At 38.0% G+C, this 14,858-nt stretch overlaps 1 long non-coding RNA gene across 1 annotated transcript in view; it reads left to right on the forward strand.

Annotated features, from left to right (window-relative positions):
• Window positions 1-12,751, forward strand: part of LOC122791819 — a 623,348-nt gene extending 610,597 nt beyond the window's left edge. Inside the window, exon 4 of the long non-coding RNA XR_006363202.1 lies at window positions 12,603-12,751. This is a non-coding gene — a long non-coding RNA (uncharacterized LOC122791819). The remainder of the gene's footprint in view (window positions 1-12,602) is intronic.
• The last annotated feature ends 2,107 nt before the right edge of the window (window positions 12,752-14,858 follow it).

Raw genomic sequence — 14,858 nt, forward strand, 5'->3', positions numbered from 1 at the left:
TACGGGTGTAAAGCTTTAGGTCCACAAACATTTCAGCCAACCTGAAGTGTTCGGATGGGACAGAGGTTAAACCTCTACTAAAAATGTCACTCACATCTGGTTCAATCTCAAAACTAGAAAAGTTATAAACCTTAAAGTCACCACACATATTAGTCAAAATAGTTGGTTTAATGTCTACCTGTTGTGTTTGTCCACCTCCTTCCTGGTTGTTTTTCCTTCTCGTGTTGTATTTCTGTTGGTGATTCTGTCCCTTGTTGGAAAAAGAATCCTGTTCAAAACTGTCCCTATCATGTTGGTTCTCATTTGTATTAACATGCTGGTTACTATCAGTTCCGTAACCTTCATCAAAACAACCATTCCTCTGATTGTTAAATGAAGGTCCTGCCTGTGATAAAAATGCACCAGAATTTACCAAGTTCTCATTGACCCTTGAACTGGTGACTGCAGTAGCCTGACTTAAAAATCTTTTTCCTTGTGATGGAGGGGTGTTGGATAAGCCACCTCATTTTTATAGTCATTTATGACCCTTTTAATTTTTTTTTTTAATTTCATTTCACTGTTCTTCAACAATTGTTATTCAGTTGATGTAAAAACTCTCTTATATTCGAACTGGTAACATAAAAAATCTGCATGGGACCTTACTTCTTGGTCCAAGTTCTTAATGTCCCTACCAAGATTGCCTATGGTTAGTTTATAATGTTTACTCATCATCTCCATTAGTTCCATACCATGCTTATTAAATAAATTGATTAAATCTGTGTAAAACGGAGTGCCTTCTAATCCTGAAGGGTATTGCCAAGAGCATAACCCTTTAGGAACCACATCCACTCTTTCACATTCCTCATAGTATTTTAACTCTAACTGCAATTTCTTCGCTTTAAAGGATTTTTGATCAAGTTCTTTAAGCTTATATAGAGGCACTTACACAACTGAACGCTCCTGCAAAGCTGTAAAACCTTGTTCCCCAAACACCGGTTGATCATTCAACCATAAGTTACATCCAGTAAACCTGAAACAACCGAACCTGTTGTCGCTCCAATATTGCTTAACTGCAAGCCTCCTACAGTGTTCTTCCTAAGGCTTGCAGAAGCACTACAAGCATGCTCAGTTGCTAATAAGTGTTCCTTGGTAGCAGCGGCATTGTCTAATACAGTCTCCCACCCAAAATGATGTTCTCAGTTAAAGTGTCTTCTGGTCACGCAACCAAATTCGGCTGTGTTACTGTCCAAACGATCCGTTAAAGCATCCAATCTCTCATTTATGGAATTAATGAGAGAAGTTAAATTACTCAAACCAGCTCACTGAGTTGGTGTCCTTGACATGTATTTTAAAATTAAAAAAACTTTTGCGTTGAATTGTTTGTTTTGCAATTTTATGTATTACAGTAATTATTTTATTTTATTATATTTATACCTTAGAAATATTTATTATATATTTTTTTACACATTTATATTTATTGTGTTTATATAAAATGTTGGTGTTTTAAATGTTAATGCATTTATTTTACTTTGAATTACCATTAAGGGTTAATTTTGTTGTGGGTGTTTCCATTGTGTGGTTTTGGCGGCGTTTTAAACGTGTTTGATTGGTTTGAATTTTAAAAGATATTTGGATGAAAAGCTATTTGACATCATTACATGCAATGTACTATGTCTGATGAAGTTTACCCATTTGTTGGTAGACAAAAAGCACTTCACGTTACATTTATTTGGAATAAACCCTCTGTTTTTTACCTACGTTTCACGGAGCTTTTTTTGGGAGTTTTTCATTCATTGTTTTAAGGATTAGCTTCTAGGATGTCCCTGGTAGGGACACCTCTGCAAAAGGCTGTAGAGGTAGATGCAGCCGTGGTGGAATGTGGTCTTATCCCCTGTGGGGTAGGTTTTCCATGGTGCTTATAGCAGAAATGAATGCAGTGGGCCTATACACTTAGAAATAGTTTGCTTTAAAATAGCCTTCCCCTTTGCCCCTGCAGCAAATGCAACCAATAGTAGTTCAGATTTCCTGAGAGGCTTAGTCCTGTCCAAGTAAAATCTAAGTTGTATGTGCACATCCAAGGAGTACAGTATTCGTTCCCCTTTGTTCTGTGGATTAGAAAAGAAGGTTGGCAAATGAATGGACTGATTAAGGGCCACACTGGATACCGCCTTGGGCATAAAGGAATGATTGGTCCTGAGGAGCACCCTATCTGCATGAAAGATGATGAAAGGCTCCACTGCCATGAGGGCCTGTAATTCAGACACCTTTCTTGCTGAAGTGATGGCTAGTAGGAAGGCTGTTTGGCAAGAAAGGAATTTCAACTCTGCACTTGCAGCTGTCTCAACGGGAAGTAAAGTGAGCTTTTCCAATACAAAGTTAAGGTCCCAGGCTGGAGTAGGGGCTCTCCTGAGTGCTCTTAAGTTTTTGGCCCCTCTGAGGAATTGCTTCAGCAGTGGATGAGTGAAGAGGGGTGGCTCAGTGTTATAATGAGCTGAAATGGCGAGGCATGAATTTTAATGGAAGAAAATGAAAGGCTCTTGTGAAGCATCTCAGTTAAATATTGAAGAATGTGCGATAAATTGGACACTGCTGTAACCATCCCCTGAGTTTGACTTCAGGAACAGAATCTTTTCCATTTTTCATCATATGATTTCCTAGTACTAGGCCTCCTTGCCTCCAGAATGATGTGCATCACTTGCTTACTGAAGGATGGTAACTGAGAGCTCAGGTAATTAGCCAGGCTGCACGGTTCAGGGTTTGAAGCTGGGGGTGCAGAATCTGGCCCTCCTGCTGGGACAGCAGGGAAGGGGTCTGAGGCAGGTGCTATGGTTCCGTCAGTGACATACTGCGCAAGAGGGGGTACCAATGTTGGCGTAGCCAGTCTGGTGCAATGAGTACTGTCCTTGGTTTGTCCTGTTTGATCTTTAGTAGAACCTTGTAGAGGAGAGGCAGAGGGGGGAAATGCATAAACTGAGTTTTTTCCAGGTGAAGGACAAGGCATCCACTTTTCAAGCTTGTCTGTGGGGAATCCTTGTGCAGAACTTGTCCAGTTGGTAGTTCTGAGGAGAGGTAAACAGGTCTATCTCTGGGCTCACCCATTTTTTTCTCAAAATGTTGAATATCTTTGGTTCCAGTTTCCACTCGTGTGGGTCCATGAGATTTCTGCTTAGGTCGTCTGCCAGTGTGTTTAGCTTTACTGGCAGGAATTGAGCTTGTAGATGCACTTGGGAACTCAAGGCTATGTTCCACAGAGCCATGGCTACTCTGCAGAAAGGGTATGAGTGGGTCCCCCCGCTTGTTTATGTATCACATGACAGTGGTGGTGTCCATCTTTACCAATAATTGTCTTGGAAGAATGTGGTCCTTGAAGGCTGTCGGAGCATTCTGTACAGCTAACATGTCTTTTTGATCGATATGCAGGTGGATTTGAATTGGGTTCCATTTGCCCTGCCAAGTGAGCCCCCCCATGCATAGCCTGATGCATCTGTTGTTAGGGTTTGGGAAGCAGGGGGTAGAGTGAATGGCAGTCCCTTGTTGTAGTGGCAGGCCTCTGCCCACCAAAGGAACTCTGTCTTTAGACAAGGGATGATTGGAATCATTGATGTTGGGTCCTGAGAATGTTGACACCATAGGCTTTTTAGATACCGTTGTTGTTTTCCTCATATGCAGTTTTGCATATTGAATTAGTAGAATGGAAGAGGCAATGAACCCCAGGGCTTGCATTATTTTCCTTGCAGATAGCTGGGTCTTTGCGGCCAGTAGTTTGAAATAGGCTGTCAAATAAACTTGTTTCTTTGGCGTGAGGTAGGCCATCTGGTAAGTTGTATTCAAGCTTGCTCCCAGGAATACAATTTGTTGGCAGGGTACTAGATGCGATTTCTTTTTGTTTAGGGTGTACCCCAGAGAAGTTAGTCATTTCTTTACAAATGCCAGATGGTTTAATAGTATGTCCTGGCTTTCTGCTTGAATTAGACAATCGTCCAGGTATGGGTATATTTGAATATTTCTTTGCCTGCAGTATGCAATGACTGGAGCTAGGCACTTTGTGAATACATTGGGCGCAGTAGATAAGCCAAAGGGCAGTGCAGAGAACTGATAGTGCATGTAGCCTGCTCTGAAGCATAGGTATTTTCTGCAAGATTCCCTTATTGGGATGTGCAGGTTGGCTTCCTTTAAATGCAGAGTTGCCAACCAGGCATTTTTGACTAGAATGGGAAGCAGCTGATGAGTTAGCATTTTGAATTTTGGGATTACCAAAAAGGTGTTTAGGATAGACAGGTCCAGGATAGGGCGCAGGAATTATCTTTTGTGGATACCAGGAAAAGTCTTGAGTAAAAACCTTGCCCCCATTCCTCTTCTGGGACAGGTTGAATAGCCCTGATGCTTAGAAGAGAGAGAACCTGCTTTTGAGCCTCTGCCCACTGATTTGGGGGTAGGTCTCGCCCAACCGTTTGGGGTTGGTAAGGAGTGGAAGTGGAATCTGTATCCTTGGGAAACTATATTTAAAACCCTTTTGTCTTGGGTAATAAGGGAAACTATATTTAAAACCCTTTTGTCTTGGGTAATAAGTTCCCAGTTTTTTGCATGTAGAGCGATCTTTCCCCCTAAAGGAACAGTTAATTGAGCAGGGCTTGGAAGATATAAAGTTAAGTCATTGTGACAGCTTACCATAGGGGGGTGTCTTACTACTTCCAACTTTGGAAGTGGGGGCCCCCCACTGCGTCAGCCCATGAGTACCTTGAGACTGAAGCCTGGGTGGTCTGCTGGTCCTGGGTTTGGACTGAGAAGACCTGGAAGAGGCAGGAAAGGACCAGTTCTGAGAAGGCCAGTGCCTACTAAATCTGGGAGGCAGTACTTGCAGGAAATATTTAACAGTTTGCATAGAATTCGCTTTTTCCTCCATCTTTTTAAGTACTACTACTGCTTTGTTGCCAAACAAGTGGTCTTGGTTTAAGGGGAGCATCCAGTAATTTAGCTTTAACATGATCTGGCAAAGTTTGCTCCTTAAGCCAAGCATGCCTTTTAAGTACAGACCCAGTGACAGCAGCCCTGCAAGATGCCTCTAATGAATCAAAACCACATTGCAAAGTAATTCTTTATTTTCAGAACAGTCAGGAATCAACATAATTTTCTGTTTAAGCAATCCAGTAATATGCTGCTGATACTTTAACGTATGAAACTGGCAGTTTAAGGCCCTAATTGACAAAAGTTGCAGAAGTGTATACCTTCTTACCCCATCTGTCCAGAGCCCTGGAATCTCTATCAGAGGGGGTAGGGTTTTTGGCAGTAGTAGCCTTGATGCCTTTGGGTCCCTGTGAAATGGTCTCAGGATCCGCAGTAGGATTCTTAGAGGAACCTGTGAGAGTCAGGTACTCTGTAATACCCGTCAGGTTTTCTGGGAGCCGGAGGTAAAGTGTCAGGGGCCTGGCTAGATTCCAAGAAGGCATCATCAACAATGAACTAAGAAAATTTGAAAAAGCAGCCACAAAGGTACCAAAATAAACCAATAAATCAATCCAAGGTGTGCCACAAGACCAGGAATAAGTCGGAGTTCTTGTAAAATCCACTTTAATATAGGCACAAACACATGAGCGCACACATTAAAAAAACAGCGTTTTTGTTTAAATCACTTCATCAGATATGGGTCAAAGAACAAAATAATGGCTTTTATAATCCTCTAAGAAGTAAATTAACCAATAAAAAACATCCAATTAAAAACATCATAAATACTCATGAATATTCATGTTTAAACCATATAAACCATAAAAACATTAAAAAGCATTAAGACCATTGTATAAACTATTCATAAATATATAAAAAAAAATCAATGGAATACATTTTACAAACTTAATAAATGAATTTATAGGACCTTTAGAATGCATGAATGAGTTAAATAAAATCATTTCTATTAAAATAAATGTAAAATGATTTATTACACTCTAGTGGTCAAAGTTAAAATTACATCTCAATGTGAAAGAAAAAGGAAAAAAAGCAGAAAAGTGCAAATAACAACTGATATCTTATTTTGTTTTGTGATCTTATAATTTAGCTGCCCTTAATTTCAAAAGGGGTACGAGGGAGATATTCTCATTTAAAGCTGGAAGAGATGTGGCTTGAAGTGTTTATTTGCCACCATAGCTCTTTGTATTCTATTTTCTCTTCCCATTGTCCCCCTCTTAACATCTTTTTTAACCCTTCCAAAACAAACAAAAAAAAGAATAATTAGCATTAACACATGTTAAAGAATGTTTAAAAAGGGCATTTGTTTCCTTCCTGTTCTGCATATCATACAGGTGTTCGTATATCCTTCTTTTTAGCTTACGTTCAGTTTTACCCACGTAAAAAGTGTGACATACCTCACACCGAGCTAAATAAATGAGACCATTAGAATCGCAGTTAAAATATCCTTTGCTGCTTAGAACCACATTTCTACTATTTAAAATAACTTCTTCCTTATTCATTATAAACCTACATTATGAACACCGCCCACATTTATAGGTACCAGCTTTCTTTCTACCATTTGACTCCTCCTTATCATTTCCTAAGGCATTTTTCACACTTTGTGAGTTTTTATACACAAATTTTAGTTCTGTGTTGGTTATTTGTTCCAAATCAGTGAGGTTTTTAAATTTGTTCCACTCCTCACTGATGATTTTCCGGACTACTACACTGCTAGCATTATATTCTAGCACCATTGTTTTGCTAAATTGATTCTGCTTTAAGGGTTCAGTACAATGGTTCTCCATTAAGGGCTGACCAAGGATTGGTTAATATTTATCATTTCTACCTTCCTGTACGTTTTTTATAATTTCTTCAAGAAATTCTTTTGGATAACCCCTTATTAAAAACAATCCTTTGAAGAAATTACACTTATTCAAGACATCATTTGTGTCCAAGGTCATAAGGGTTGCCTTTATGTACTGCACTTTCACAATATTTCTCTTCTATTGAAAAGGGTGAGCACTATTGTGCAAATATGAGTTAGTAAAGGTGTTTTGTTCTATGCACCTTTGAATTGAACCTGTTATTTTCTTTATATATTTCTATATCTAAGTATTGTAGTTTTTCATCAGAAACATTGAAGGTAAATTTAAGAAATGGGCTGGTGGTGTGTATAAAATCAACAAATTCCTGAATTCTATTCTTGTTGTCCACCCAAAAAATGCAGATGGCATCCAGGAACCTCTTATAGAGGCTCCAACAATTCTTATACACAGAGTCCAGTGCATATTTTTCTTCCCATTTGGCTAAAATTAAATTAGCATAGATGGGTGCGCATGCAGCGCCCATCGCCACTCCTCTAACCTGTTGGTAGAATTCTACTTTAAAATAAGTAAAATTGTATTTTTAAAACTAATTCCATCAGGTTGAGGCACACCAACCTATCAACCTGGGACATTTCTCTGTCTCCTGAAATACAATTTCTTCTAACATTTGCATTCCATCAGAGTGGGGAATACATGTCAAGAGGTCAATGACGTCAGTTGTAATAAAGGTCAGATCTTTGTTGAACAAACCCGTATGTATGCCCCTAAGGAAATCCCAGGAATCTTTTTGGATATTTCTCTTTTTTAACCAAATATTTTTTAACTTAGCGTCTACCAATTTAGCTAAAGGTAGAGTTTTGGATCCCTCAGCTGAGACTGTCAGTCTCAGTGGGGGGGTCCCTTTCATTTTTATGGGTTTTGGGTATTCCAAAGTTTGTAGGGATCTTAGGTTTGTCGACCTTTAAATAATTGTAGATGCTGACGTCCATTAATCCTTCCATTAACAGGTCAGAAAGAACCCCATCTATTCTACTATAGGAAATGTTTACTTGATTTCTTGATACACTTTCATATTTATCTGTGTCCATTAGTATTTCATTCGTCTTTCATTCATATGTTACAGTATCCATTAGTACGGTTCCCCCACCTTCGTCTGGTTTCATCACCCTTATGCGTTTGTTCAATGTAAGCTCATCCAAAATAACTTTTCATTTGTGCTTATGATGTTTTTGTATTTAACTTTTGGCATGGCTTTTCTAATTTCAGATTCTCAAAGCTATTCAAAATTACGGATCTGGGGATGTAAAGGTGGGTTAATAATACTTTTTCTCGTGATAGAATTGTTATTATTATTCACTTGGCCAAACATGAAACCTAAATTAAGTTTAATTTTAAGTTAAACTTAATTTTTTCAGCAGAAAACTTAATGTAGGTTTCATGTTTGGCCAAGTGAATAATACTAACAGTTCTATCAGGAGAATAAGTATTATTAACCCACCTTTACATCCCCAGGTCCGTAATTTTGAATAGATTTTAGAATCTGAAATTAGAAAAGCCATGCCAAAAGTTAAATATAAAAACAACTTAAGCACAAATGAAAAAGTTATTTTGGATGAGCTTAGATCGAACAAACACATAAGGGTGGTGAAACCAGACAAAGGTGGGAGAACGGTACTGATGGATACTGTAACATATGAAGGAAAGATGAATGAAATGCTAATGGACACAGATAAATATGAAAGCATATCAAGAAATCAAGTAAACATTTCCTATAGTAGAATAGATGGGGTTCTTTCTGACTGTTAATGGAAGGATTAATAGACATCAGTACCTACAATTATTTAAAGGTCGACAAAACTAAGATCTCTAAAATCTTTGGAATACCCAAAACACGCAAAAATGAAAGACCCCCCCCCACTGAGACCAATAGTCTCAGCTGAGGGGTCCAAAACTCTACCTTTAACTAAATTGGTAGACTCTAAGTTAAAAAAATGTTTGGTTTAAAAAGAAAAATATCCTAAAAGATTCCTGGGATCTCCTTAGGGGCAACAAAGATCTGACCTTTATTGCAACTGACATCATTGGCCTCTTTACATGTATTCCCCACACTGATGGAATGCAGATGTTAGAAGAAATTGTATTTGAGGAGACAGAAATGTCCCAGGCTGATAGGTTGGTGTGCCTGATGGAATTAGTTTTAAAATACAATTTTATTTATTTTAAAGGAGAATTGTACCAACAGGTTAGAGGGGTGGCTATGGAAGTTGCATACGTACTCACCTATGCTAACTTAATTTTAGCCAAATGGGAAAAAAAATATGTACTGGACTCTGTGTATAAGAATTGTTGGAGCCTCTGTAAGAGGTTCCTGGGTGACATCTGCATTTTTTGTGTGGACAACAAGAATATAATTCAGGAATTTGTTGATTTATACACACCACCACCCATTTCTTAAATTTACCTTCAATGTTTCTGACAAAAAAACTACAATACTTAGATATAGAAATATATAAAGAAAATAACAGGTTCAATTCAAAGGTGCATAGAAAAAACACCTTTACTAACTCATATTTGCACTACAGTAGTGCTCACCCTTTTCATTACAAGAGAAATATTGTGAAAGGGCAGTACTTAAGGGCAAGTCGTATGACCTCTGACACAAATGATTTCTTGAATGAGTGTAATTTCCTCAAATGATTGTTTTTAGTAAGGGGGTATCCAAAAGAGTTTCTTGAATAAATTATAAAACAAGTACAGGAAGGTAGAAATGATAAATATAAACCCATCCTTGGTCAGCCCTTAATGAAGAACCATTGTACTGACTCCTTACAGCAGAATCAATTTAGCAAAGCAGTGGTGCTAGAATATAATGCTAGCAGTGGAGTAAAGAAAATCATCAGTGAGAAGTGGAACAAATTTAAAAACCTCACTGATTTGGAACAAATAACCAACACAGAACTAAAATTTGTGTATAAAAACTCACAACGTGTGAAAAATGCCTTAGAAAATGATAAGGAGGCGGCAAATGGTAGAAAGAAAGTTGGTACCTATAAATGTATGCAGTGTTCACAATGTAGGTTTATAATGAATAAGGAAGAAGTTATTTTAAATAGTAGAAATATGGTTCTAAGCAGCAAAGGATATTTTAACTGTGATTCTAATGGTCTCATTTATTTAGCTCGGTGTGAGGTACGTCACTCTCTTTACATGGGTAAAACTGAACGTAAGCTAAAAAGGAGGATATACGAACAGCTGTATGATATGTAGAACAGGAAGGAAACAAATGCCCTTTTTTAACATTCTTTAACGTGTGTTAATGCTAATTATTCTTTTGTTTTGGAAAGGGTTAAAAAAGATGTTAGAGGGGGACAATGGGAAGAGAACATAGAATACAAAGAGCTATGGTGGCAAATAACACTTCAAGCCACATCTCTTCCAGGTTTAAATGAGAATATATCTCCCTCGTACCCCTTTTGAAATTAAGGGCAGCTAAATTATAAGATCACAAAACAAAATAAGATATCAGTTGTTTGCACTTTTCTGCTTTTTTCCTTTTTCTTTCACATTGAGATGTAATTTTGACTTTGACCACTAGAGTGTGCCAATAAATCATTTTACGTTTATTTTAATAGAAATTATTTTATTTAAGACATTCATGCATTGTAAAGGCCCTAGAAATTCATTTAAGTTTGTAAAATGTATTCTATTGATTTTTTTATATATTTATGAATAGTTTATACAATGGTCTCGATGCTTTTTAATGTTTTTATGGTTTACATGGTTTTAACATGAATATTCATGAGTATTTATGATTTTAATTGGATGGTTTTTATTGGTTAATTTACTTAGAGGATTATAAAAGCCATTATTTTGTTCTCTGACCCACATCTGATGAAGTGATTTAAACGAAAATGCTGTTTTTTAATGTGTGCATTCATGTGTTTGTGCCTATATTAAACAGGATTTTACAAGAACTCGCCTTATTCCTGATCTTTGTGGTACCTTGGATTGATCCATCGTCTACAATGCCCAGTACAGGAGGGATAGCTAAAGGCCTGTGTTGAGGTTGGAGTAAGAATTCCCTAAGCCACTTTTTGGAGTCAGAGTAATCCTGGCTTTCCCAGCGGAAATGCTCCCTAAGAGTATGCAAAGTTTCGCCAAAAGAGAAATCCTCTGGAGGGGAAGCAGAGGGAATTGAGTCCTCTGCGTCAGAATCCTCATAAGTAGATAAGGGCAACTCCTGGTCATCAGAGAAAACAGAAATTTCAGAATCCTGATCAGAAGAATCAGAAGGAAAATCAGTTCTAGGACTCTTAGAGGGAGAAGGATGGCTTCCCGTGATTAGAGTAATAAGGTCTTCAGCCATTCTTATCATTTGTTTTTTAGGCATAGGGGCCTGACCATGCGGTCTGGGTGTCAGTTTTCTAGGCGTGGATCAAGTTTTAGGCCTTGAAGAAGAAGATGGCGTTGGTTTAATATGCAAGTCAGTAGGCCTGAATACACCCTCAGAAGCCAGTGCCTGCACAGAGGCTCCGGACCCATCCAAGGTAATGACATCCGCAGGTTCCACAGTTTGAAGCATTTCGCGGCATACTGGACCCGAATGGGTCTCCGTAGAGGCCTGCGAATCTGAAGTAGCGGGTATCAGGGGCTGTGAAAGCGGCTTACTGAGTACCAGCAAACTGGTGACTAGCTTAGCAGAAGTGTCGTCGGCAGCTTTGGACCTGTGCAGTCTGTCTTTATCTTTGTGCTTTTTGGGAATGTCAGTAGTCTGGTGGCTTTCCGAAGCCATTTCTGGATAATTGAACCTAGTACCAAAATATTTACATGTGAAAATGAACCGACGATGAATAGTTTGAGGTTTGAATAAGGCACAAAACCGGCAGCGAGGGATGTCCTGGCCTAGGCAAGGAATGCACTACAAATGAAAATCTTTGAGGTATTTGCTTTCCACAAGAAATGCAATTAACTTTTACTGACATCAATTTAGAGCAAGAAAAAGGATCCCCAATGAGGTACTTAGCTTTGTTGAAGACTTCGGATCTGAAACTCAAAAACGAAAATTTCAGGGGTCGACCGACTGGCACTTAATAACTGCTTCTGGCATCGGATGGCAAGAAAGACTGATGTAATGGTGTTGGCTGCATGCTTTATACACCTGACTACCTGACATCGTGGAAGATGAGCCAGCAACCGATGCAGGACCCAAGTCTTTGATAATCAGGCCGACTGAGTGCTCCCTGCAAGCAGATAATCCAAATTTAATGACTGCAACATTGAAACACTAAGAAAATCTGCCAGGTGTGACTATGAACAGAATACTAATAGATGTGTTCCTGCTACCATTTTACGTACACTAAACTATAACTTATTGTTAATTATGTGGTGTGGATGTGCCAGTTTTATTTTGCAATACAATTAAGACTACATTGTGTATGTCAAACATTTCACATTAACCTTTGGAAGGCAAAACAATGGAAGTTTTTACATTTTCTCCATGTTATTTAATACAACAGGAAGAGGACAGTTTTCTTTGAAATCTAATTTTTAACCGTTTCAAAAAAAGTACTCTCTAGCAAAGGTAGCTTTTGAACTCCTGAGGTCTTGGATTCTAAAATACTACTTTCTTAAAATGTATTCAGACAAGACGTTGGGATAAATGTACCCCATACCCTGCAGACAAAATTTGCATGCTTACCCCAAGATCAATATTTTTTAAGGGACAATGGGCACTGTGCTTGGTGAAATAACCTATTTTAATGAACTGTCGCCAACCGAGGTACATCTGACTTGTTCTCAGTTAATGAAACTTCATTGCCACGTGAAATTAATTTACTAGTTTTATTTCTTTTACAGAAAGAACACAGTCAGCCTGATGAATGCAAACAACAGTGATAAGAAGATACCGTTCTTGTCTCTTAAGAGTTGTGCTACTTAATATATATTGGGATGCCTGGACTGAAAATAGGGATGTTCACTGCTACAAATAAAAAGTCATCTTAGAATTTTTTTTCTCAGATGGTTGAATTTTGTTTAATTCTGCCTTACCTTGGCTTAACTGGTGAATTGACAACTTATTTTTTCTGCACTATCACATTTGTTGTGTCTTTTTCAAGGTTATACGTTTGTAGGTGTGATGTCTTCCTTGAGATCAGTAGTGAAATCTAAAGCACCTACTTCAGCATATACTGTCAAAAACATTTCAGCTCATAAAAGTTTACCAGCAAATTTTTATTTTTCTAAGTTCTAAAGGACAGCTTGTTAAACCATCTAAAAGTAAACAGAGATGCAAGTTGCCTCAAAGAAGTGATTTGATGTGATATTTCTGGTTTAGTAATTGCAGAATGTGGCCATGATCCAGAGCTGTACGACTTGCTGGGAAGTATCTGTACCATTTTGGAAGCTTCAGTGTGCAATGTATTTTCTAGTAAAAGTATTTGAGGAAAAGGGAAAGTAAAGCAGCAGATTACTTTTAGGCTAAAAAAAGCGACCGCTCTGAAGTAAAAGCTAATTTTTGCAGACTTTTAAAGATGCTGTTGAACACAATAGTATGAGTGTTCCAAGTCAGATTTTTTAGTTTTATTTTCATACTAACTTTACACTGCTTAAGATGATGTGAAGCTCACTTTTTGCAGCTGGTAGTAGTATGAAAGATGGATTCTCTGAGTTGTCGTACCAGATGTTAACTGCAATGTGCAATATGTTTTGCCAGACATTTGTGCAGGTTGTCTGCCTAAAGGAAATCCACAGCAGCAATTGGTGGTGGTAATCTTGCCTATGTAAAAATGGGTTGTTCCCTACTTTCCATTGCCCAACTGTGCATGTTTGACTTTTACTGAGTTTTTGCTTTTGTTGTACTTTCAGTTCTTTTAATTTAAAATTGCTTTGTTGACAGCATTTCGGTTTTGTTCTTGGAGTTATTCTGTAGCCTGATTCATCTTTTTCACATTGCTGGATGTAACAGATAGCTCACATAAATGTATGGCTTATTTTTTTTTTTCTTTGTGGCATTCCTGCATTGCTGCTCGGAGTACTTATTTTCTTGGTGGTGGTGGCTGTATTACCGTACCTCTTCTATATTAAGTTTAATGTTTGTCATTCTTTCATGCTTGTATGATTAGTATGCTGTAGTTGTCAGTTAATTCTTTTTTGATGTTATTACACTGCCAGAAAGCATTCGTAAATTAAAAAAGTAATTGGAGTATAATTTTAGACCTTTCCCCAGAAGATGTAATTGTCATTGCTTAGGTTAGGCGTTTCATTACCATGCCTTAATAGCTACTGTTTTTGACTGACACTGTCACAGTGCTTTTGGATTTGACATAATTACTGTCGGAGATCTTTATAGTGACTGTTTCAGTGTCGCACATTTTTGTTTTTTATTTTGGCATTTATGAGTGAGTTTTGACAAGTTCACTGAAAGCAACATGAATAGTAATGATTCTGTGCAGGCTTCATTGTGTCCTTTAATGTAGCTTGTGGGTGTTTATGTGCATTTTAAATTAGTTTTTTTGCCACCAGACCCTTAAAATTCATCATGAGCATACCACTAGCCAGTGAAACCTATTTCCCCTTACTGCACCCTCCACTAATGTCCAACATCTCTCAGTGGGGCTTCTTTTGTGGTGCTTCATCTTGTTAACTGTTGCTGTAGCAGAGGAAGATTGATGGCTGAGCAACATTAATGAACAAGAGCCAGGATTTTTTTTTATTTTTACGTTTTTGAGCTGTAATCATTCCGGGGCCTAGTAACATCTTCATGGACAATCACACACTGTGCCTGAGTGTTACATAGGGCATTGGGATTGGTATAATGGTTAAGATGTTTACCGCCTATATACAAAATAAGGGCTTGATTCTCACCTTCGGTCACTGTCTTTATTTTAGCCAGGTGTATACTGGTCTGCTGACTGCCTAGTATTTACCTATGAACAGGGGTTGGGGTTGGCTTAATGGTTAATATTTTTACCTAACAGACATATACAGTACAGGGTTTTGTGTCTCACTTCTGGAAAAATTGGCTAGGCTAAAAATGGATCACTAGACCAGCTAGCTTAGTACTTAACCTTTGAACATTAACCAAGTCCGTTAGTTTTTGTTCATCATCTTGGC

Source organism: Protopterus annectens, chromosome 17.part0 (assembly GCF_019279795.1).
Source record: "Protopterus annectens isolate FY-2018-M chromosome 17.part0, PAN1.0, whole genome shotgun sequence".
In the NCBI taxonomy this organism is placed as follows: Eukaryota; Metazoa; Chordata; order Ceratodontiformes; family Protopteridae; genus Protopterus; species Protopterus annectens.